Raw genomic sequence first — 22744 nt, 5'->3', positions numbered from 1 at the left:
TTATAGGCATGAGCCACTAGCATCCAGATTCAGGCCATGGGTTTTTTGTTTTGTTTTGTTTTGTTTTGTTTTTGCTTCAGATCCAGATTGTAAACATGTCTTGGATGGATTTATATCCTGCTTAGGGCCATAGCCCACACAGTACAAAGTAGACTTTACCTTCACTTGAGGTGAATTCTCATGGGAATTTAGTGGTGAGGATTACATAGTGTGGGCTATTATAGGACCCAGGCAGTATGTGAGAAAATGGGAAAGCACACAGCAGAGACCTTGGCATCTCTTTGATGGCCACAGAAGGAAAGTGTGGGTTTCCTCCATCTTGACATAAGTTCCTTTTTGGATTCTCCAAGTGTGAAGTTCCTCTGAAGCGATCCTTCTTTGATCTCCAACAGAACGCACTTTGTAGATCATCTCCATCCTTGACCCCCTGTGCATCTCCTTCCCACAATAGCCAGGTGTTCTTCAGAGATAATGCCATCTGCACAATAGCTTTGTGTCTCCTTCATGTCCTTCAGAAGTGGGGGCGGGGAGGCTTCAATCTTAGAGACCTATAGCATCCCTGAAGGGCCTTTGTTGCTTTTCCTTGAGATAAATGGGTGCCGGTGTCTCTGGGCAAAAGGGATCAAACTTTGCACAGTGATTTTCAGATCCGTTCAGCCTCCCAAGTAGCTAGGATTACAGGTGTGTATCACTGACACCTGGCTGCATTCTTTTTTTTTTTTTTTTGTCAGACTTGGGGGTTGAACTCAGGACCTGGGCACTGTCCCTGAGATCCTTTTGCTCAAGGCTAGCACTCTACCACTTGAGCCACAGCCCCATATCCAGTTTTTTCTGTGTATATGGTCCAGAGGAATCCAACCCATGGCTTCATGCATGCTAGGCAAGCACTCTACCACTAAGCGACATTCCTACCCTTGCATTCATGTTTAAGGATGGTTTTCTTTCTCTTGTCAGCCCTCTTGCCTTCTTGTAGTTTCCTGAGAACCTCAATTCCTTTCTCCTGAACACCAACAGTTTCTCCTCCAAGTGGAAAAGAGATGGAAAGTATTCAGAGTTTCGTAATGCTTTCTTTTGGCTCTATTTTTCTTCTATTGATTTCTTTGTAATTAAAAAGGTCATAGAAATGTGTGGGGCTGAGAAGGTGACTCAGTGGTAGAGTGCTTGCCTTGCATGCCTGAGGCCCTCAGCACCACATAAGCAAAAAGAAAAAGCCGAAAGTGGCACTGTGGCTCAAGTGTTAGAGCGCTAGCCTTGACCTGAAGAGCTGAGGGACAGCGCCCAGGCCCAGAGTACAAGCCCCACGACCGAGGCCAAAAAAGAAAAAAAGAAATGTGAGAGAAACGGTAGAAAGATGGAAGGGATCCTAATAGATGAGATGGGTGGAATATGGTGAATAATGGTGAAAGCATGTGGTTGTAGGGAATGTGGACTGACAATCATTCCTTCAACCTGAGTTTTTGGGGTAGGGAAGCCAAAGGCCCAGGGAGGGGACTTGAGTGGCCTGTGGAATTTCTGTGGGCAGGGCTCTCAGCGAACAGCACCCCTGGTGGGCAAATCCAGTGTAGCAGAGCATGTTACTTTGGGAAGCAAAGAACTGTCTGGCCTTGGGCTCCCCACTCACCATGCAGAGATAGGAGAAATGAAACAACCGGGGGCATTTTTTAGATACAGCCGTAGAATGCATACATCTCTCTAGAGAATCAGCCTCTGTGGGCAGCTGCTGGTTTAGCTCAGAAGTGAAGGGTTGGAGAAGAAAGGAGGGAGAAAGAGCCAGGGATGTTGGTTTCTTGTTTTTAGCTCTGTTAGCGTCTTCTGTGCTACTGTTACTAAACCGTATCCTAGTAATAAACACTATCCTAGTGTTACGGTTATTAAAAAAATTAGTTCTGGCTCTAATCCTAGCTCAGGAGGCTGAGATCTGAGGTTAATTGAAAGCCAGACCAGACAGGTTATTTTTGATAAACAACTCAGAAAGCTGGAAGTAGTCTTGTAGCTCCAAGTGTATATCGCTATCCTTGAGAACAAAGAGCCTCAGGGATAGCTCCCGGGTCAAGCTCCAGGATCTGTAAAAAATAAAAAAAAATTAGAACTGGGTACTGCAATCCTAGCTACTTAGGAGACTGAAATCTGATGATTATGGTGGGAAGCCAGCTCAGATAAGAGTGTCTGTGAGACTTTTATCTCCAATTAAACACCAAAAACCTGGAAGTTGTGCTGTGGTTCAAATAATGGAGTGCTAGACTTGAGCACAAAAGGTAAGCACCCAGGCCTTGAGTTCAAGCCCTAGGACCAACACAAACACACACACACATACACACACACACACTCACACACACACACACAGAGCTGTGCTGGCATGAGCTCTTCAGTCTTTTCTCCTTATGAGATTTTTTTCATTAATATTTACACAATATTTTATTATTTTCATTCAGGTGAAATCTTTCCTTAACTCTCTGAGTGGAGAAGAATTAGAGGCTCTAATATTTGAATTAGAACAACTCAGAAGCATTTTCCCTAGCAGAATTTTTTGAGGAAGAGGAAGAAGAGAAAAAAGGTAATATGAAAATTCAGAATCGGAGTGGGAAGATGCAATGTATTTATTATTACTAGAGTATTTATTATTACTAGGGTATTATTATATATTATTATTATTATTATTATTATTATTATTACTAGATTATTTATTATTACTAGAGTGATTTGTGTGTTTGTGTGTGTGCACGCACAACACCTGTGCTGGTCCTGGGGCTTGAACTCAAGGTCTGCTTGCTGTCCCTGACCTTCTTTGCTTAAAGTTAGACCTTTAAGGACTTGAGCCACACCTCTACTTCCAGCTTTTTTTTGTGTGTGATTAGAGATAGGAGTCTCACGGAGTTTTCTTCCTACGCTGGCTTCCAACTATGATCCCCAGATCTCAGCTGCCTTAGTAGCAGTCTGACAGGGATAGCCACTGGTACCCTGCATCTCTCTCTTTTTTGCAGTAAGAATTTTCATGTAGAATTTTTTTTGCAACTTTCCCCCATCTAGGTGTTCAAACACGTCAGCCTCTTGCTTATGTCTTCTTTTTTTTTTCCCTGTCAGACTTCTCTTATCATCCCTCATACTGATATTGTTCATACACCCCTGCCAGTGATTACAGTTAAAGATTGCTTTTTCAGAGTTTGTCCTCAGTTTGGCTGATGTTTCTTTATATCTCTGGATACTTCATCTGTGCCTCATGACTTGTGGGATCCTTAATTCCATCTTGAATTGAGGCAGAAAAGTTGGTAGTACCTAAAACGTGAGTGGCACTCTTCCCCCTCCCTGCCTCCACAATTTAAAGCCTGTATCTCTTAGAAAATATGAATGTTGAAGCTGCTCATTTTTTATAGTAATTAGGTAATGTGGCAGTTAGTATAAAATGTAATTTCTGGACAAATGAATCTTAAGGGTTGTTTAATTTTAACATTTAATTAGATATATTTCTAAGACATATTCTCTGCTAATTGGCTATTTTAAGAAAGTGGAATCCAATGAACTAAGTTTTGTCTTTTTTTTAAAGCTGGTCCTAGGATTTGAACTCAGGGCTTGGATGTTGCCCTAAGCTTTTTTGCTCATGGGTAGTGCTCTACCACTTGAACCACTGCACCACTTCTGGCTTCTTCTGAGTAGTTTATTGGAGATAAGAGTCTCACAGACTTTTCTGTCTGGACTGGCTTTGACCCATGATCCTTAGATCTTAATTTCCTCAGTAGCTAGGATTACAAGCATGAGCCACCAGTGCCTAGCCCATTTGTAGTGTTTAAATGAACTATTTACTTTGCCATGGAATGACATTTTCACTCTGAAGTATACAAGTGGTCATAGAGACTAGAATTTTATTTGGTGAACATTTCTTAAAAGTGAATGAAATGAGCCTTTTCAATGAGAAAAGCAACGATGTATGAGTCATGATACACATTCAAACTAAGTTTCAATTTTGTAGAATGTATTTATTGCTCTGTTGAGCTTTGTAGCTTCCCAGTGCTGTTTACAGACTATGCTGATGAAATCTGTGTTGATAATAACAGCTATATTCATTGATTTCAGGACAGTTGGTCAGCATTTGGAAGATTTGTGTCACTCGGTGTGAGTATTTTCCCATTATTTAATGTGTGATGTTAGCAAATCATGTACAGGCAAAAGAAAAGAAAAGACTAACTGATTTTAATTTAATACATCCAAGCAGAAAATCTTATGGTATAGCTTCAGGCTCATTGCTATGTATCTCATTACAACTAAATTTTAAGAGATGACCACTAGTTGAGTTTTAGTGTAATATTAAGGAGTATGCCAGCATTAGCTTTATTGATAATCTGAGAAGGCAACTAAAATACTTCTTCCTTTTCTAACTAAGTGACTTTGTAAGGTAGTTTTTCTGCATATACTTGAAACAACATAACCCAACAGACAGTATAAAAGCAGATGAGAGAATACAGGTGTCTTTCATTAGGCTAAAGGATGAAGAGATTTATTAAAGATGTAAAACAATGGGACTATTCTGCTGAAATTTTACCTTTTTTGGAAAATACAGTGTTTTTCAATAAGCGTATATTAATAAGTAGTGTTTCTTTTCTTTCTTTTTGGTGAGTTGTGGGGAGTAAACTCTGGGCTTGGGTGCTGACCCTCAGCTCTTTAGCTCAGTGCTAGTATTCTACCACTTGAGCCACAGCGCCACTTACAACTTTTTCTGCTTATGTGGTGCTCAGTAATTGAACTCAAGGCCTCATGCATACAAGACAAACACTCTACCACTGAGCCACCTTCCCATCCCCAGTGTTTTTGTTCTTAAATTTACAAAACTACCATAAGCACTTGAGTTCTAAATTTTCTTTTGTTTGGGTTGTGAAACTAGGACTCAATACCTGATGCTTTGCTCATTACCTGAGTTCTACTTTTTAACATATCTGTCTGTTTCTCTTGTGTGTGTGCGTGCACATGCTAATGCATGTGTATCCCCTATTTTTTATTTAATTTATTTATTTTTGTGCCAGTCCTGGGGCTTGAATTCAGCACTTAGGCATTGATCCGGAGCTGCAGTCTACCACTTGAGTTATAGTTGTACTTCTGGGTTTGTTTTGTTTTGTTTTCTGAGTGGTTTATTGGAGATAAGAATCTCATTGACTTTCCTGCTCCAGCTACCTTTTAATAGCAATCTATAGATCTCAGTCTCCTGAGTGTGTAGCCAGGATTACTGGTGAGAGGCACCAGTTCCTGGCTCTACTTACATTTTTTTTTGTCGGTTGCGGGGCCTAAACTCTGGGTCTGGGCACTGTCCCTCAGCTCTTCAGCTCAAGGCTAGCGCTCTCTCACTTGAGCCACAGTGCCACCTCTGGCTTTTTCTACTTATGTGGTGCCGAGGAATCGAACCCAGGACCTCATGCATGCAAGGCAAGCACTCTACCACTGAGCCACCTTACCTTTTTAATTAGCTCTTTGGGAGCTCTCAAAATTTAAGAGTATTAAGAGGTCCTGAGACGAGCATGTTTGAGAGCTGCCAGATTAAAATTTTCCAAATGTCAGTGCTTTTAAAGATGGCTCTCTGTTTTACTTCTTTGAACTGTCAGTGTGCTTGCCACTGATATCTCTAAACCTCATTTGATTTTTTTCTATTTCTCATCAACTGTAAAATAACTAGTCTTCAAGTTTTCTACAAAGCAAATATTTCTCAGTGAGAAACTTTTCTTACTCCTTTAGTATGGATTTTATGCAGACTGGGACATTTTCTTTTTTGTTTGTTGTCTTCAGCATCGTGTTTAAGAAGTCAGACTAGACAATTGTATAACATCTTACTAATAAATGATTCCTTAGTCTATGTAAAAGCTTGATTCCTGATTAGAAAATGTTTTCTGACCAGGTACTGGTGGCTCACACCTGTAAACCTAGATACTCAGGAAACTGAGACCCCGGATGGGTTTAAAGCCAGCTCACCAGCAAAGTCTGTGAGACTCATCCCCAGGTAACTACCAAAAGCCCAAAATGGAGCTGTAGCTCAAGTGATAGAGTGTTAGATTTGAGCTGAAGAAGCTCAGGGACAGCACCCACACCCTGAGTTCATGCCCTAGGACTTGCACAAAAAAAGAAAAAAAGATTTTTTGAACATAAGTTCTTAATGTTCTTCTGAAGTATTGAGATGGCAGTTAACTATGATGGGCTTTGGAGTTATCCACTGAGTCAAAATAAAGATCTGTCTTTTACTAAAGCCATGTGACCTGTGATACTGAGCTCTTTTCTCATCTGTAAGGTAACCCAATCTAATTCCTTACAGGTTGTTAAAATAAGTACTAAATGAAATACTTTATTCAGAGGCTGGGAAGGTGTCTCAGTGGTAGAGTGCTTGCCTTGCATGCATGAGGCCTTGGGTTCGATTCCTCAGTACCACATAAGCAGAAAAAGCCAGAAGTGGCACTGTGGCTCAAGTGGTAGAGCACTAGCCTTGAGCTGAAGAGCTGAAGAGCTGAGGGACAGTGCCCAGGCCCAGAGTTCAGACCCCGAGACTGGCAAAAACAAAACAAAACAAAACAAAAATGAAATAATGTATTCAATAAGTGGCATAATAGTCATAAGCAAGGGATGGTAATTATTTTAATGATTCCAAAGATATAATAGATTAAAAAATCTGCTTTTTAGAAGTCTTAACTTAGGAAACACATAAAGCCATTGTGATGTGTTTAGATAGTTGCATTCTTTCTAATTAGTCCTCAATATGACAGTTGTGTTATTTATAAACTTTTTTTGTGCAATTAACTGCATTTGTTCATGTAATCAGCATCTGTTTGGTGTAGGAATGGGAATCCTGAACTTTAAATACCATTCAGAGGACTCTGAAGGATTTTCTAAACAGTTGGATTTTTGTCTAATATATTCACCAGAAATGACTCTGAAAAGAGACTCCTGCCCAACTCCTCTCACTCTGTGCCAGCCCTCCTCAGTGATATTTGTTGAGAATTCAGCAGTGATGTTGGCATTTAATGATATCTCAATGAAGTACTATAAAAACGGATGTAGCTGACGGGGGATAAATGTAGGAACCTGCTGTTGCGGTAGTGTTGGTCATCTTTTTCTATCAGCATTTTTGGACACAGTGGCAAGTGTCTGTGATCCTAACAATGACAGGAAGATGAAATCGGTAATTGTAGTTCAGGCATGCATCCAGGCAGGAAACCATACTCTCCCTGAAAATAGTCAAGGGAAAGCAGGGCCCAAGGCATGGCTCAGTGGTAGAGTGTCTGCTTACTAAGTTTGAGTGAGCTGAGCTCAAACCCCAGTACCATCATAACAAAGTAAAACAATGGTGGAAGATCACTACCAAATACTTTCCACAGAATTAAGTATATATTGGGCAGGATTGTGGCCCAGTATTAGGCTAGGGGTGTAACTCCATGGTACAGTACTTGCCTGAGGCTTTGCATTTGGTGACTGGCATTGAGATGAGGAGAAGTTGCATCGAAATTATGTAGGATGGTGCTGGTGGCTCACGACTATAATCAGCTACTCAGGAGGCTGAGACCTGGAGGATGGACGTTTAAAGCCAGCCAGGCAGAAAATTCTGTTTAGATCTATCTCCACTTAGCAAGAAAAAGACAGACTGGTGTTGTGGTTCAGATTAGTAAGACATCAGCTGAGTTCAAGCTGTGGTCCTGGCACCAAAAACAACAATAACAAAATAAATAAATAAAGGAATAAAGTGTGGGCTTTGGAGGGACTTTGGAAAAAGGAAGGACTCTCCCAAAATCGGAAGATGCATGCCTGAACTACAATTACCGATTTCATCTTCCTGTCATTGTTAGGATCACAGACACTTGCCACTGTGTCCAGCCTCTCTGTTGAGATGGAATCTCCTAAAATTTTCTGCCCATGCTGGGCTGGAACTGAGATCCTCTTAATTTTGGACTCTCACATTAGTGTTGGAGGATGAGCACATACTAATATAACAGGCTATGGCTGAGAAGGGATCTCACAAACTGTGCTGCCAAGGCTGACCTCAAATTATAATCCTCCATTCTCAACCTCTCAAATAGCTAGGTTTACAGGCATGAGCCACAGCAGTGACCTGCCTCATTTTGTTCACAACACTTACCAAAAAATAAGTTTATTAACACTCAAACATAATACATTGTATATCTGAACATTGTAAATTAAATGTATATATTGGAATATTATTTACATTCTAAGTACACACTAAATAATTTTTTAGAACAGAATGAGATAAATATAAGTGAAAAAAAATTCTGCATGCTATTGGATCATTTTGTCAATATTTTGTGATATAGGTATGTCATTATATTTTCAGATTAATTTCTTGCACCCAGTAGGATTTAGTTGGATGACAACCTACGAGTCAGGTTTTAGATTTTTATTCATATTAGGATATAGTTAAATGTTGTTTAAATGAGTTACATTGGTAAGGATGGTATTAATGAGATCAGCTTCACAATCCATCTTATACTTGGGATTGCTAAGTCATTTTAATTCTTTCTCTTAAATGCCAATGGAGAGGCACAAATGAGCTATGATACATTCTTCCCGCCAATCCCGGGAAATTTTGGGGACAATGGTCAGATAAAGCAGTAACAATTTGCCCTTTAAGCTATAGACTGCTGATTAAAAAATATATAGATTCTAAAGGCTAAAACCTTAGGCTGGTCTCAAAGTGAGTGAATGGATAGGATTTATTTGTGTAAAGAGAGAAGGAATATTTCCTGACAGTATGTTTGGCTGTCTTGATTATAGTTTGCTCTTGACTTACCCATATGTTTGCATGTTTCTTCAGTGAGGTGTTCTGCTTTCCCATCATCAAGATAACATTTTCCTTAGCACCCTTCCAACATTAATCCTTTCTCCCGCTGATTTAAACATCACCTTGCTCACTTGGATCATGGATTATTCCCTCAATTTTACTTCCTTTTTTGTTCCTAGATTAGTGCTGATCAGTTCTCTACTCAGCCACTAAAATTATCTTCCTTTGATTTAAATTTGATCTTACTTGTCTCTGTTCTAAAAATCATTCAGTGGTTCCTCATCTCTTCGTTAGAATCTTTGGAATCTTACTAGGGTGTAAAGGCCCAGTCTTTGCTGGATCCTACTTTGTTGTTTTTTTCCTTTGTTTACATTAAATGCTGTGATCATACTAAACTTCCTGCTATGCTTTCACCCCCTAATCTTGGCACTCATTTTCTCTGCCTGAAACTCTTCCCATAACTTGAATTCCATTTTTTAAATTCTTTTTCTTTTCTTTTTTTCTGGTCCTGGGGCTTGAACTCAGGGCCTGGGTTCTGTTCCTGAGCCTCTTTGTGCTGAAGGCTAGTGCTCTACCATTTGTGCCACAGGGTCACTTCTGTCTCTTTCTGTTTGTGTGGTACTGAGGAATCAAACCCAGGGCTTCATGCATGCTAGGCAAACACTCTACTACTAAGCCACATTCCCAGCCCTGAATTCCATTTACTTTATACAATATCTGCTTCATACTCTCCATTCATTATTCTGTAATGTGACGCAAAGAGCATTGAGAGTGGAGGCCAAGGTTTAACTCCTAACCTTTGCTAAGAAATCTTGTGGAAATTCTTGACCTCTTCCAGCCTTCATTATCTTTATTGCCAACGTGTGATAATGCCCACCTCTCTTATAAGCCCATTAAGAACATCTATCGACATACTATACACAAAAAAATTCTATAAGCATGTCAGCCAAAGATGTTTGGTGTGGCAACTTTTGTGATGACAACAAGAATGATCCCAAGGAAGCATTTAGCTTCACTGCTCAGGTGACCTTCCTGAACCATCCAGGCCAAATCAGTGCTAACTATGCCTCTGTCCTGGATTGTCATTCAGCTTAAATTGCTTGCAAGTTTCCTGAGTGGAAAGAGAAACTTGAACAGAGATCTTGTAAGAAGTTGGAAGCTAGTCCTAAATTCCTGAAGTCTAGTGATGCTGTCATGGTTCATATGGTTCCAGCAAGCCTTGTGTATGTGGAGAGCTTCTCTGACTATCCTCCTTTGGGTCATCTTGCTGTTTGTGATAGGAGACAGTTGCTGTGTGGCATCAAAGCTGTGGACAATAAGTCTGCTGGAGCTGGCAAGGCCACAAAGTCTGCCCAGAAATCTCAGAAGGCCGAGTGATTATTATTATCCCTAACGCCTGTAGCTTCAGCTTAACCAGTGGTGGAAGAAAAGTCTCAGAAATGTTTGTCTTAATTGGGCATTTAAGTTTAATAGTAAAAGACTGGATAATGATAACAATGCATCATAAAAACTTGAGAAGGAAAGGAAAAAATTCTATAAGCACTCATATTCCATGCTCATTAAATTGTTATGCATACTTCTGCTGCATTCACTCCTCTTCCTTCTCACCTTTCTTGTGATCCTCAGCAGTTTTTCTGGAATGTTTTTCATGTAAAACTTTATTTTTTTTCATGGGATGAAGATTTTTCTGAAGAGATAACAGATGTTTTTACCAACACATCTCCTGCAAATCAGACAAACTGGCCAGGGTAAGTTATTACTTCTTGGTGATTGAGATTCATTTGTGACACTTCAGTGAATAAAAACTGAGATAGTAACCATTTACGATATGGAAGTAAGAGCGAAAGCCTTGCTCTTTGTTGGTGACTTGTGAGCTATGTGCATATCCAAGGTCAGAGTGGGCAGGGAGGTGCTATATCCAGAGAAATATTTAATACAACATATATTCCATTGCCTGCTCATGCACAGGACATGGGATGCTTTTTCCTTTTATCCCTATCTTTCCCAGGCTCAGGAGACATTCTGTAAACCAGTACGCCCCAGGCACACAATGCTCTCTGGACAGAGGGAACTGATATAATCAGGATGTCCTGTTTGCTCCTAAGTCCTAGGGTAAGGACCCTAATACTTGATCTTTTTGGTTGTTGTTGTTATTAGAAAATAAATTTTGTTATGGAATGTCTTGGGTAAAAGAAAGACATTCCTCAAGCAACAAAGTAGCAGAAAGTTCCAGGCCAGCCTGTTCTAGCAGGGTTATAACTCAAAAAGAAAAAAAAAACATAAAGAAATACATGTTTAAAATCTACTGAATGTAAGAAAAAAAGAGTACAGTTTCCTGTGAGTATATAATGTCAGAGAGTTTCCTGGAAACAGTAGCCTCTAAAATGGGATGATTTTTTTCTTTATAGGGAAATAGTAATAACATTTATTATTATAACCACAATTCAGTGACATTCAGTACATTTCCAGTATTGTAGAACCATCACCTTTATCTTATCCCAAACATATCCATCACCCTCGACAGAAATTTTGGGCCATTAAACCATTCATGCCTCTTTCCTTACCTCAACCCACAGTAGCCCTGAGTTATTTTCTGTGTCTGTGAACTTTCTTACTCTTGGTACTTTATTGTTGTAGTCTGAATGTTTGGATTTCCATAATTTTTCATATGGTAACACTTGATCTTTTATTCTTATCCCCTAATGTTTGCTTTCTCCATGAAACCCTCTCAGAACACTCCTCGGGAACTCATCTTCTGCAGTTCAAGTGCATCTCTTCACTATTCAATCTAGTATTGTTTAAAAATGGTCAAATTTAAGAAAAGTCATAAAAAGAATATAAACAGTATTTGTGTGCTTTTTATGAAAATTCACTATAGTTAACATTTTCCTTCTTTCGCTTAATCACTTATTTGTGTGTATGTTCTCTTTGTGGACATACATTTGAGATTAACTTGTATATATCATAGTCCTCTATTCCTACATATTTTAATCTTGCTCTCCTCAGGATAAAAATGTCCTGTTATTACATATCCACAGTAGTTACCGGCTTCAGTAAATTAATCACAATGCCATACTTTTGCTTAATCTTTGTCTATATTTCAGTCTTGACAATTGGCTCAATTCTGCCCTCTCATTTTTTTCTCCAGTACTAATACCAGTACATGATCATGAATTATATATAGTTGTGTATACTTGATCTCCTATAGTCTATAATAATTCTCTGCTTTTCCTTTATAACATTACTATTTTTAACAACACAAGCACCTGCTTCCATTTAGTAGCTAGGATTAGAGGTATGAGTGACTGCTGACTAGCAAATGTAGAGTTCTTGAGGGTTAAATTGTGTTATTTGTTTTTGTTTTTGTTTTTTACAAAGTATGAGGCCCATTGTAAAAATTGCTCAGTGTTGATGACCCTATATAAACTAGCTTATTATCCCAAATATACATGTAGATGTTCAATAAGCAGATATGTCTCTATATTTTTATACTAGGTAATTTGCTAGGTGCTAGGGAAGTAATGATGAGGACATAGAAAAATCACAAGAATAAAAGAAATCATGTTAATAAATATTTTTGAGGTCAATAATTCTCAATGTGGTCCCTATGTGGCAATTCTCAGAAGGCAGTTTTCAAATAATTGAAATTTCAAATAATTTCAAATTGAAATAGAGATACAGGATATAGCAGGGGCATTGGCCTGGTTGTCTGCACACTAAGGATGTAGGGAAATGTGCACTGGAGCATGTGGTTCTGGGAATAATTTTTTAATACTTTTGTTTACATTTTTTACCTTTTTTCTCCAGGCTAGCAGGCTTCATACCTTGAGCCACAGCTTAATTACTCACTTTCTTTTTTCTTTGTTCCTTTTTGCCGACCTTGGGGCTTGAACTCTTCTGCCTGGGCCCTGTCCCTGAGCTTCTTTTGCTCAAGGCTAACACTCTACCACTTCAGCCACAGCAGCACTTCCAGCTTTTTCTAAGTAGTCTATTATGTTTCTCGGACTTTCCTTCCTTGCATCAAACTGTGATCCATAGAACTCAGCCTCCTGAGTATGAGTAGCTAGGATTACTGGTGTGACCCTTTGGCACCTGGCTAGGTTTTTCTTATGTTTTGGTTCTGGACCTAGGGCTTGAACACAGGGCCTGGTCAGTGTTGTTTAGTTTTTGTTTTTTATTTAAAGCTGATAGTCTATTTGAGCCAAAGCTCACTTTCTGCCTTTTTGTTGTTGTTTTTATTCTTTGTGTTAATCCCAGGGCTTCAAAGTGGCCTGGCCAGTCTCCAGTCTCCATGCTTTCTCCCCCTCCGCCCCCCCCCCCAAGTTAGCAAGCACTACATCTTTAGCCAGTGCACAACTCTTCCTTTTTATTTTTGGTTGTTGTTTTTATTTCTTTGTATTTGGCTTTTATTTATTTATTTATTTTGGCTGGTCATTGGGCTTGAACTCTGGGCCTGGGTGCTATCCCTCAGCATTTCAGCTCCAGGTCCTCTACCATTTGAGCCACAGCACCACTTGCAGCTTTTTTTTCTGCTTATGTGATGTTGAGAAATCGAACCAGGGCCTCATGCATCCAAAGCAAGCAAGCCCTCTACCACTGAGCCACCTTCCCAGCCCTGGTTTTCATTTTTTATGGTGATCCTAGGGCTTGACCTGCCAGTCTTCTTGAGGTGTTGGGCTTTTTCCCCCCTCTAGGATGGAAGTTTTACAAGTTGAGCCATAGCTCATCTTTTTTTTTTTTTTTTGGTGGTTAATATTGTAAGGTCCGCTCCTGGATGGCAAGCAGACTCCACCCTCCTCACAGCAAAGTCTCCATCCAGTAACTGCATTACCTTGGGAACTGGGACACCTGGAAGAAGTCACATTTGCATCCACTGAGGTCATATCTGAATTTGATGTGGCCACACCTTTCTCTGCACGTACCCTAGGTAAGGCCTAGCCCAGGCCCAGACACTCTCTCTCTGCTCTCTCTCTGCTCTCTCTGCTCTCTCTGCTCTTTTCTAGCTCTTTCTTCTCTCATTCCTCTCTTTCCCAACTCTCTCTCATTCGAAGGCTTTTCCCAGCCAGGTGGAGTGCCAACCTTGCCTGGTCCCAGCAGGTCTACTGAATAAAACTAGTCCCTTACCTGAATAGCACATGCATGGTGCTGTTCTTACTCGGCTATCTCTTTTTTTAAAACCTAACAAGTGAGATAAGTGTCCTATGGCTCTAACTACTCAGGAGGCTGAGATCTGAGGACCTCAGTTGGAAGCCAGCCCAGACAGAAAAGTCCTTGTGAGACTCTTATGTCCAATTAAGCACTCAAAACCCAGAAGTGGCGCTATGGCACAAATGGTAGAGCACAAGGCTTGAGTACAAAGAGGCTCAGGGACAGCACAAAAGTCCTGAGTTCAAGCCCCACAACAGTCAAAAAATACAGAAAGAAAAAAAGTACTACAGGAAGCCAAGATGACTATCCAGACAGCTTGGTATTGGCATAAGAACAGACATCAGGACCAATGGAATAGAATTGAAAACCCAGAAATGAACCTACAGACCTATAGACATCTAATCTTCGATAAGGGAGCTAAAACAATAGAATGGAAGAAAGACAGCCTCTTCAGTAAATGGTGCTGCTAAAATTGGTTAACTACTTGTAGAAAACTAAAGCTAGATCCTTATATATCACCTTGCACCAGAATCAACTCCAAATGGATCAAAGACCTCGAAGTCAAAGTACACACTTTGAAAACATTACAGGATGGAATAGGAGAAACCCTAGGTCTCCTCGGCTCAGGCCAAAATTTTCTGAATAGAGACCCGGAAACACAACAAATCAAAGAAAGGTGGGACAAATGGGATTGCATGAAGTTGCAGAGCTTCTGCATGGCAAAGGACATAGCTAGCAAGATCAATAGAAAGCCCACGGATTGGGAGAAGATCTTCACTAGCCATACAACAGACAAGGGTCTCATATCTAAAATATACTTGGAACTCAAAAAATTAAATCCCCCAACAACAAATCCTCAAAGAAACAACTGCCCAATAAATAAGTGGGCTAAAGACTTAAAGAGAAACTTCTCTGAAGAAGAAAGAAGGATGGCCAATAGACACATGAAGAAATGCTCAACCTCCCTAGCCATAAAAGAAATGCAAATCAAAACAACATTGAGATACAACCTCACTCTAGTTAGAATGGCTAAAATCAAGAACTCTAACAACAACAGATGCTGGAGGGGATGTGGACAGAAGGAAACCTTACTTCATTGTTGGTGGGAATGTAAACTTGTTCAACCACTTTGGAAAGCAGTATGGAGGTTCCTCAAAAGACTTCACATAGAGATCCCCTATGACCCAGCAATCCCATTTTTGGGCATTTACCCAAATGTTTACAAACAAGACCACACTAAAGCTACTAGCACAACTATGTTTATTGCAGCATTATTTACCATAGCTAAGATATGCAACCAACCCAGATGCCCCTCAGTAGATGAATGGATCAAGAAAATGTCGTATATATACACAATGGAATTCTATGCCTCCATCAGAAAGAATGACATTGCCCCATTTGTTAGGAAATGGAAAAACGTGGAAAACATTATATTAAGTGAAGTAAGCCAGGCCCAAAGAAACATAGGTCCCATGGTTTCCCTTATTTGCAATATCTAGTATATGTATGAGTCAAGCGGAAAAGGTCAGATAATGTGATGTTAGGAAAATGAATCCTTAGATATGTATTCAAATGTTTTTTTTCCTTTCATGCATTTGTTTCTAACGCATTTATAAGATTATCTCTTTGTAGCTTTGTATGTCCCTCCCCCACAGTATAACCCTGCTTTTACTATATTTGATGTCAGTATAACTTGTGTAGGAGATGGGAAAAAACAAGTCGTTTAAGGATACAGGTAGACCTGTTGCAACAATGAGAAGTACAAATTGTCATGTCGAAAACGAGCTTTACAATGTTGGTGGGGGGGCTAGCGGGGAGGATTGGGTGGGCAGATGGGGGGGAGGCTGGGAAGGGATGTTAAGTGTAAACAAAGGAGGAGGCTGCAATGCTTGATAAGAAATGTACACATTAACCTGCCCATGTAATTGTAACCCCTCTGTACAGTGTGTTCACAAAAAAATAAAAATAAAATAAAATAAATAAATAAGGAAAAAAAAGAAAGTTGAGAGCCAAGGTTCAAAGCCATTCTAGGCATGAAAATCAATGAGACGTTTTTCACCAATTAACCAGCAACAGGTAGGAAGCAGTAGAGCTCTACCCTTGAGTAAAACTCAAGTTTTAGCCCAGGAGTAGCATAAATGAAAAGAATTCTCATTTACTTTCCTGCCCAGGCTGGATTCAAACCACAAATGCTCAGATTTCAGCTATTTGAGCAGGTAGGATTATAGGTGTGAACCATATTTTTAAAATCTTGAATTGGCTCTAATATTTTTGTCCTTCTTTTCATTAATTTATTATTCTTTTTCACTTTTTCATAAGTTTGGGTCATCCAGCTTATTATTAGGGCTGGCCACTGTTTCTGAGGTTTTTGTTTTGAAGTTTTTTTTTGTGGATTTTTGTCCCAACCTGCAGGACGTCAATGAGGGCGATGAACCTAAACGAGAAGGAATGAAGGGACAAGAGACATGAAGAATGACAGCAAGACAGGGATTCTGATCAAGCTGCAAATTTTTATTTTTCACACAGGGGTATTTATATGCTTGGAATAAGGAAGCTTTTAAATTGGCCATTAAGGAAGCTTTTTCATTGGCCATAGCAGCTGCAGGATGTTTGCGTAGGGCAGGGTGAAAGGGTGGTCATTAGCAGCTGCAGGATGTTTGCATAAGGCAGGATGAAAGGGTCGGATTTCTGAGAGTGGTTCTGTAAACTCAGCCACAAGATGTTCCAGTGAGATAGTCAAGCCTATCTTCATGTTGAGAGACTCCTTTTGGATCTCAACAGATTTTTTTTTTTGAGCTTGTTATAGTACTTGAACTCCAGGCCTGGTCATTATTCCTAATTTTTTCTCAAGACTAGTAGGCTTCCCACCTCAAGACAGTTCAAATTGTGGCTCTTTATGTATTTTTCTTTCTTTCTGCATTTATTTTAGGTGATGCTCTTATGGTTTGTACTCAGGACTTGGGCATTTTTTTTTTGAGTTTTTGTTGTTGCTGTATTTTTTTTTCTTCATTGCTGGTCTTAGGGCTTGAACATAGGGCCTTAGCTTTTGCTAGTCATAAAATCAGGGCAGAGCCACTGTGTCTGAGGTTTTTCCCTTTTCTTTCTCAAGACTAGCAGTGTCTATGGCTTGAGCCACAGATAAAGTTCTGGCTTTATTTATTTATTTATTTATTTTCATTTTTGTTGCTAGGGCTTCAACTCATGACATGGCCACTCTCCTGAGGCTTGAAGTCAGGGCAGGGCCATTGTGAATGAAGCATTTTTTGTATTGTTTATTCTCAAGGTTAGCATACTTTAACAGCTTGAGCAACAGCTGCATGAATGGCTTTGTTTATATAATGTTCTCTACCACCCCCACCAGGCAAAAGTTGTAAAGTTCATTTTTGAAATAATTTCTTGTACATCTCATTGTTGCAATAGGTCTAGCTGTAACCCTATTTAAACAATTTGTTTTTTCCCTTCACCTTCACAAATTACCCCAACATCAAATACAGTGAAAATGTGGGAGTTATTTATTTATTTGGTTCTGGTCCTAGGGCTGGAACACAGGGAGTGGTGACTCTTCCTAAACCTGAAATCAGGGCAAGGTCACTGTGCTGGAGTCTCTCTCCCGTGTCCTGAGCAAGGCTGGCAGGCTCCAAAACTTAAGCCACATTTCAACATCTGGCTTTGTAAAACAAATTTGGTGATTCATAAGGGGTAAGTTTCTTATGGAGGAGCTGGGAAGTGGCTCAGTGGTAAAGTACTTGCCTTGAGCTGAAGAGCTAAGGGACACCATCCAGAGCTGGAGTTCATGCCCCACAACCCACAAAAACGAAAAAAGAAAAGAAAAAAAAAGCTGAGTGCCAGTGGCTTACACCTGTAATCCTAGCTACTCAGGAGGGTGAGATCTGAGGATTGCAGTTCAAAGCCAGACTGGGAAGGAAAGTCCATGAGACAATTATCTCCACTAAATCACCAGAAAACCAGAAGTGGCCCTGTGGCTCAAGTGGTAGAGCACTAGCCTTGAGCTGAAGAGCTTAGGGACAGTGTGCACGCCGAGTTCAAGCCCCATGACCAACCAAAAAAAAAGAAAGATTCTCATGGGAAGACAGGGACATTAGCCAGGTTCTAAAATCAGAGTATGGTGATTCGAAGCCAGCCAGGGCAGGAAAGTTTTTGAGACTCTCATCTCCAATTAATCACCAAGAGCATGGAAGTAGAATAGTTCTAGTCTTGTGCAAAACAGCACAAGTTCAGGCCCCAGGACTAGCACACATAAAACCTAGTGTCATGGAGCTTCCTGCCCAGGTTGACTATGAACCACAATCCTAAAATTTCAGCTTCCAAAGTAGCTAGGATTATAGGCATGAGCCACTACTTAAAAATATTTCATTGACTTCTCTCTTCTTCTTTTGCCTTCTTATTATATTGTTCATTTCGTGTGTGTGTGTGTGTGTGTGTGTGTGTGTGTGTGTGTGTGTGTGTGTGTGTGTGTGTGTGTGTCCTGGTGCTTGTTCTAGACCTTGAACTCTGGAGCCTAGCCACAGTCTCTGAATTTGTTTTACTTTTATTTTTAATGCTGTTTCTAGGCTTTGTATTCAGGGCCTAGTCCCTGTCCCTGAGTCATTCTTTTGTTGCTGGTGGTGGTGGTCCTATGGCTTGAACATAGGGCCTGGTCACTTCCTGGGTTTGAAACCAGGGCAGGTCCACTGTGTATGAGGGTTTTTGTTGTTCGTTTTCCCTCAAAGCAAGCAGTCTCTGTGGCTTGAGCCACACAGATCAACTTCTGGATTCTTTTACTTTTTGGCAGTTCATGGAAGATAAAAATCTCATAGAATATAAGAGTACTGTATCAGCAACTGAAATCTGAGGATTGGGGTTGAAAGCCCGGGCAGGTAAGTCCGTAAAACTTATCTCCATTTCATCCCCCAAAGAAAGGAAGTGGTAGAATGCTACCTTTAAGAAAAAAGAATTTCTATTTCAAGCCCTGGGTTCAAGACCCCTACCTGATACATACTCACAAACTCGTAAGGGACTTTTCTGCCTGGGATGCCTTGGAACCCAGATCTTCAAATTCTGTCTTTTGTGTAGCTTGAGCTCCAGGTGTAAACCACCAATTCTCTTGGCTTTTGTGCTCATCTTCCACTCTGATTTTTATTTGTGTTTTGTATTTAATTGATTAATTATTAGTAGTCCTACCCTATGTATCTGGGCCTGGTCACTGTTATTTTGCTTTTTCATTCAAGGCTGTTGCTTTACCACTTGAACCACAGCTCTACTTCTGGCATTTTTGCTGGTTAGTTGGAGATTAGAGCCTCATGGAATTTCCTGCCCAGGTGGGCTTTTAACCACCATCCTGAGATTTCATGCTCCTAACTGGGATTACATGTCAGCCACCAAAAAGTGCCTGGCTCACTCAATTTTAATATTCTTTTTTTTTGTGGTTGGTCATGGGGCTTGAACTCTGGGTCTGGGCTCTGTCCCTCAGCTCTTCAGTTCAAAGCTAGCGCTCGACCACTTGAGCCACAGAGCCACTTCCAGCTTTTTTCTTTTTTGCTATATGGTGCTGAGGAATCAAACCCAGGGCCTCATGCATGCAAGGCAAGAGCTCTACCACTGAGCCAACTTCCCAGCCCTCAATTTTAATATTCTTAATAGGCTCTTACAGTCTTTTTATTCACATGATGATGATGATGATGATGATGATGATGATGATGATGATGATGATGATGATGTGCTGGTCATAGGTTTGAAATCAGGGCATGGGTGCTGTCCATGATCTTCCAGTTGAACCTCAGCTCAAGTCCTGGACTTTTCTTTATTTCTTTTTGCTTCTTTCTTGGTGGTTAATTTGAGAGAATTGTCTCATAAAAAACCTTGGCACTACTCAGAAGGTTGAAATCTGAGGATTGTGTTTTCAAGCCAGTCCTGACAAGAAAGTCCAAAACACCCTTTTCTTTTTCTTTTTGTTGTTGTTGTTGTAATGACAAAGGTGAGGTGCAGTGGAGTTGCAGTTTCATTAACAGGTAAAAAGGATGTTTGCTTTTGAGCAATAGCCTCCCAAAGTACACTGCCTCCTGACTAGGGATGGTCCACTGATGGTTAGAATGACTTGTCTTCCTTCTATGACCCTATTACCCTGGTAACCGATTGTTTACAAAGATGTGATCCTGACACCTTAGCAACATGAGAAGGGACAATATCATTCCTAGGTTGGGATGAAAACCAAGTGGATCCCCCCATTTGGTGTGCTGCCTCGCTCTGGGGGGCCAGGATGATAGTGCACCCTTCTGTGAAGAAGGAAAATGACTTGAACAATTCTGTACTCTTTGTTCATTTCTGACAGATGAGGGCTGTGGATAAATTCATGGACTCACCTAGGGACAAGCAGGGAATTTTCTAGGATCTCCATTGTGTCTAGGAAGGAAGGGCCTCAGGTTTTGCTGCAGAGAGATGCATCCTACAGTGCGGTTGCAGCAGCCCTGGCTTGCTCCAATGCCAGTGATTTCACAGATCAGCAATATACCTGGACCCAGGAAATGTCACCTTATGCAGATGAAATAACTCTCAGGACATCTGTCCTGATGACCATGGAAGCCTATGCCAGTGCAAGCGTTGGTGACACAATTCTGCTCATGTGGCTGGGAGTATGGAAGTGGCACAGGTGTGGATTTGAGGTGTTGGATAGCACACGTGGTGTATGCTTTCTGCTCTGCCCACCACATGAGTAAAGGCAATGCTGGATTCTGTCTGAATTTTTTTTTTTTTTTTTTTTTTTTTTTTTTTTTTTTGTCGGTCGTGGGGCTTGAACTCTGGGCCTGGGCGCTGTCCCTCAGCTCTTCAGCTCAAGGCGAGCGCTCTACCACTTGAGCTACAGCGCCACTTCCGGTTTTCTGGTGGTTTATTGGAGATAGGAGTCTCACGGTCTCTCCTGCCCGGGCTGGCTTTGAACCGCGATCCTCAGATCTCAGCCTCCTGAGTAGCTAGGATTACAGGCGTGAGCCACCAGCGCCCGGCTTCTGTCTGAATTTAACTGGGGTCTGAGGGACTGTGGATTTTCTGGGATGCCAAAACTCCCAGGGGGACATAGGTTGAGCTGGACTAGGTGAAAGGGAGTGAAGGAAACCTCCAGAAAGAAGGAAGTCTTGATTCTCTTTAAAAGTTCCTTTAATGCTTAAATTTTAATGAAAACGGGAAATAAATGGAAAAAGTGATTCTAGATCTCAGTTTCCTGAATAGCTAGCATAACAGGTGTGACACTAGTACCCAACTCACTCTTTTGTATCTATTGAGTTTATTAGGTTCTAGACACTGTAGCAAGGAAAAAAAGAAAAGCTTTGTTTTGAAGGTCTATGCCTTTGTGTGTGGGGTTGGGAGAGGGTAGGGAATGTATACACATAAATATGTTTAAATATATGATGGAAAAAATATATTGAGTGATGTGCTAGGGAGGAATGTTAGCAATTTGCAGTGATGTATGAGTTCAGAAAAGCCTCATGTGGTAAAGTGACTTAGAAGAGATCAAGGCAACTCATCCAGGCCCCAGAATCAGGTAGAGTCATGAGCTCGAAGTATGAGCACCTACACCTGGGTCCCCTCCCATTTCTGGAGTTCCCTCCATACAACTGGCCCCTCCCTCTCTCTGCCCAGACCCACCTGGACTCCCATCTACCTCACTTCCTTTTCCCTCAGATCCTCCTGCTACCAGGATAGTGATGGAGGTCATGTGCTCCCTCTTGGGGGAAATATCGCTTCTCTAATAAACCTTGTAATAATCTTTCTCCTTTGCCTTCCTGCTTCTGCATGGTCCCCTTGCATGGATTTTTGTCTAATCCTCTTACATTGGTCGCCCCTGTGGGGATAGGCTCCCCAGTGGGTTTGATCCTCCCTCCACTTCGGAAGGAGGTTCAACCAGCTTCCCTGGGACCTATGCTGAGATCCTATACGCCAGCCACCAGAGGACCACCAAGGTAACTTTCTCCTGACTGAGCGCTCTACCAGCCCATCCAACACTGCTAATTAAGTCCCACTCCAGGGTAAGTGAAAAGTTTATCTGAGGTCTGCGTTTCTGATTCTGATATCTCAGTGGTAAGGGTACCTGGGCCTCTGTGACTTACCGAGCCCCCCTTCCCCTCATCAGAGCCAAACCTTGGCCAAGTGCCAGGGGCCTACCTTGGCCCAAGGACCCCTCCTCCATGGCCCAAGGAATGCAAATGGACAAACATGAAGACATTCTCCACTGGCAGGGCCACCACCCCCTTTAGGAGCCAACCTGTACTGTGGAGAACACTCTAATATAGGCCCATGGCATCAGGTCCGTTACCATGGGAAGGACACTAAATTTCTTTACATTAAGGCCACCTGGGCCTTGGAGGGCTTCTGAGCCCCTTCAATCAAATTTTGCCCCAAATTTAAAACTCCACTTCTGCGAGTGCTTGGGCAGATAGCTCTGGCTCTCTCTCTCTCCCTCTCTCCCTCTCTTCCTCTCTCCCTCTCCCTCTTTCCCTCTCCCTTGCAACTGAAGGTAAAAGTATGGATGAGTTTAAGTTTAAACTCCTCCTCTGTGTACTGCTTTTGCAGTTTCCCCTCCTCTGCAGTCTCCCCTGTGAGGCCCTCCCCTCTTTTGCGGCCTCCCCCACAAGGCACCCTCACTTCTTTGCCCTTCCCCACGAGGCACCCTCACTCCTGCGGCCTCCCAGTGAGGTATACTCCTTTTTGCAGCCTCTTCTGTGAGGCCCCCACCCCTGAAGGACTTCATCTGTGAGGTCCCCACTGCTCTGCGGGACCCCTCCTCTGCCTTTGTAGTGGGGGTGGAAGCTGAAGCTCCAGTTTTGCCAGAAACAATGCATAAAGCAT

The 22744-nt window shown here is 41.3% G+C and overlaps 1 long non-coding RNA gene across 3 annotated transcripts in view; it reads left to right on the top strand.

Moving 5' to 3' along the window:
- Positions 1-22744, top strand: part of LOC138822768 (uncharacterized) — a 52907-nt gene that overhangs the window by 3803 nt on the left and 26360 nt on the right. Inside the window, exons 4-10 of one of the 3 annotated variants that reach the window (XR_011370617.1) lie at positions 2433-2554; positions 4069-4107; positions 10440-10506; positions 10767-10870; positions 13521-13685; positions 17443-17605; positions 18699-18783. This is a non-coding gene — a long non-coding RNA (uncharacterized lncRNA). Of the gene's footprint in view, positions 1-2432; positions 2555-4068; positions 4108-10439; positions 10507-10766; positions 10871-11490; positions 11577-13520; positions 13686-16318; positions 17236-17442; positions 17606-18698; positions 18784-22744 lie in introns of those variants that run through there. The other 2 variants (XR_011370618.1, XR_011370619.1) reach the window with 2 other exon arrangements.

Source organism: Dipodomys merriami, unplaced genomic scaffold (genome assembly GCF_024711535.1).
Source record: "Dipodomys merriami isolate MVZ:Mamm:240054 unplaced genomic scaffold, mDipMer1.0.p SCAF_1143, whole genome shotgun sequence".
In the NCBI taxonomy this organism is placed as follows: Eukaryota; Metazoa; Chordata; class Mammalia; order Rodentia; family Heteromyidae; genus Dipodomys; species Dipodomys merriami.
The sequence above is the reverse complement of the archived record's forward strand: the minus strand, read 5'-3'. Positions and strand labels throughout refer to the sequence as shown.